Source organism: Epinephelus fuscoguttatus, linkage group LG2 (genome assembly GCF_011397635.1).
Source record: "Epinephelus fuscoguttatus linkage group LG2, E.fuscoguttatus.final_Chr_v1".
NCBI lineage: Eukaryota > Metazoa > Chordata > Actinopteri > Perciformes > Serranidae > Epinephelus > Epinephelus fuscoguttatus.
Genome location: NC_064753.1, coordinates 47,839,486 through 47,842,632, shown reverse-complemented (window position 1 = coordinate 47,842,632; position 3,147 = coordinate 47,839,486). Strand labels below are relative to the sequence as shown.

General features: G+C 42.0%; 1 long non-coding RNA gene across 1 annotated transcript in view; it reads left to right on the top strand.

Annotated features, from left to right (window-relative positions):
* The window catches only part of LOC125879973 (uncharacterized), a 119,020-nt gene that overhangs the window by 27,984 nt on the left and 87,889 nt on the right, over window positions 1-3,147 (top strand). The gene's annotated exons all lie outside the window — the stretch shown is intronic.

Here is a 3,147-nt window from a genome sequence, read left to right as displayed (position 1 = left end):
CAGCAGCTGAGGAGAGCCCAACTCCGCCCCTCCACTCACCAGTGCAGGGCCCTTATCTGAGGGGATCTTGTTCTTACAGCACCTTGGAAACATCCTGCAACATGTATCCTATTTATCACTAATGCTGTGTGAATGGTGTGGGGTAAGATGGCGGCCAAACGGCACGCCTACCTGCTGTTCTTATTTTCATAAGCAAGGTGTTGAGGAAGCAGCGAGCATTTCCAGTCATGATGAAGGTGGATAAATGCAGTCCAGTTTTATTTTCAGCGTGCATTAGCTGTGTGTGTGAGCAAAGGGAGAGTCAAGAGTGAGAATTTCACACCTGAATTATTTGGCTGTGCCTCTCAGTAAAGGGAATGAAAGTAATGAGACTGAATTCATTCTGCTGCACAATATTTACATCGCAACACAGCAGCTTTGATCTGCTTCTGTTGGCCTATCTGGAGCGACTGCAGGCTGTTCGTCAACCGTGCAAAGGTGTTATGAGTTGTGATGTTCCTCGCAAAGTTGGTTTTTGCACCTGGGCCTGGTGAAGTTGAATGGAGTTGAACACATGCAAACAAATGCTTTTGTTCTTGAGGACAAAGCTGCTTGCTTGCTCCGGGCTTGCACTCCTACACAGTCTGCTATTGTTTCCCCTTCATCGCTTCTTGTCACTCTTTATGTCAAAGTTTAATTAGGACAACGGGCTTTCGCAGGCTCATTTCTCACTTCAGCAACTTTCTAACACTTCATAATGAGCGAGAGAGACTCAAAGGGATTGCACGAAGGGGAGGGGGGGGGGGGGGGGGGGGCTTGGCCGGATGGTGGAGTCGGGAAACAATATGAGATGCAAAGCATGGGCCCAGACCCATGCAAATAAGCAGGAACCTGCACTGGAGGGGATGAGTCGATTGCTCAAACAGTTTGAGGGATTAACAGCGAGTGAAAGATCAACACGGCAACCAGAAATATTCTTCGGTTGAGCATCAAGTATTTATAGAACATCTAAAAGCAACTGTAGCTTTTATCAAATGTTACTCAGACAGGAGGAAATGGTGCGACGGCCTGTTGGGACTGATTATGTTGTGTTTTCTAAAATTCTGTGAAATGTTTCTGTGTTTTCTGAGATGTGTTTCTTTAAATGTTGTGTTCTGTGAAATGTAGTGTTTTGTCAAATGTTATGTTTTCTTAAATGTTGTAGTGTTTTCTTAAACATTGTGTTTTCCGAAATGTAGTGTTTGGTGACTTGTTTTTGTTTGTTGAAATGTTGTTTTCTTACATGTTGTAGTTGTTTTGTTAAATGTTTTTGTGTTTTGTTAAAACAGTACACACATTAATCCACATGTTGTGTTTCTTCTGGCAGCAGGACGGTGTGTGTGGGACTGTGTCAAAATAAACTACAGTGTGTGTGTGTTCATGGTAATGAAGGAACGTGTCATCCAGTGCATTGGTGAGTGTTTTTAACAAAAACAGAAGCTCTATGGTGCAGAGGAAGAGGATATATCAGGCTCTGATATACACTAGGGATGTGAACAGTTAACCATTAATCAGTTACCCGCCAACAACAGTCTTGACCGGTTACGCATGTCGGTCTGTGGGTGAATTCTGCTGCTCCTCAGTTTGCTGCACTGCGCAGCATCTGGCTCTGGTAGAGGACAGACAGTTAGCCGCCTTAACAAAGATACTCTGCAACAAACACTTTCCCCTCCAAAAACAACTAAATAGTAACAATAATGGTATTATTAGGCAATGAAATACAAGTTTTATTTTTATTTTAGCTTTTGATTAATGACTTTACGCACAAGGCTATTTAAACTTCTGTTTATCCAGCTGTACGGTAACATCAGCAGCACGGCAGTGAAACTGGAGCGACGGTTGAGCACCAACAGAGAGAAGAGATTTCTGCGTTGCCAGATCTCATGAGAGGGGGTTACAGAGACAGACAGGTCTCAAACAAAGTTAATTTCTCCTGATTCGTCATTCTGAAAAATGTCATTTTTGTGTAAGAATGTTGGGACGATATGTGGCTTGTGAAAACTGGGTCCAATCTTTACTTCAGTGACTTTATCAAGAAAGACTTGGTCATAATCTCTACTCACGTTCACCTTTCCCATTGGATTAAATAGTGGCACAGATACAGGAAATGAAACTAGTGGGACATCTTGGTTTATCAGGGGTCTCTGGCATTAACATGTGCGATCATAGTGCTCACTGCCTGCCCTCTGGTCTCTATGGATTAGCTAGCCTTAGCTGCTCTGCACTGCGCAGAGGGGGCAGAGGGTATTTTGTGTGTGTGTGTGTGTGTACATATATATATATATATATATATATGTACATATTGTAAATCTGTTTTGAAAGGTACTATATAAATCAAGTTGTTATTACTATTATCAATGTTACATAATTAATAAAAGTCATTTAAAAAAGAATGCATAAATGATTCAAATAACGTTTGAAGTTTAAATGTAATAACGCACTACCTAATTTAATGCAGGTGTTTTTATTTCGAATGCTGTTTGAGATTTTGAGCCCAAAATTAGGAGTCAAACATTTTGAGTCAAAAGTTTTCGCATTGAATCTACAGTACTTTTTTTTTTAGCTTTTCTGAAACCTACAAGGAACAGAAGGTTGTTACTTCAGTGGACAAGATGTGAAGAGTGGAGATCCGCTGTCTGACACTGCGACGCAAATCAAATCTGACTTTTACTGAAGCAAATCTTTGCAAATTCCGCCTCTGTAGATCTGATGACATCGGCCATCGAGGACACTGTCACAGGTGGAGACAGGTCTGTGATCTCTCTGTGATCATGAATCTCTACTGTATAATATTCAGTCCTCCTCCAGCTGACTGAGCGTTAGCGGAGCGTCCTGTCGTGGGAAAGTGGAGCCTCTCCGTCCAGGCTTGGCTGCTCGGGCTAATTGGTGCTGCACACCTTTTAATGAAGGTCAAGTCTGCTCCCATCAGCAGGCTTCATGGCCAATTAGAATCTCTCCACAGATAGCTAATTGCAGTGTTATGTCTTTTGCTGAGAGCTTGTTATAGGTTAAATACAATGTTACAGAAAAGACGCAGGGTCAGTTATCCCTCATTTCAGCTCCAATTCTCAATTTAGGAGGATGTACTGAAACCTGAGAAAAAATAAATGGAAACTGAAGTGAGCTCTG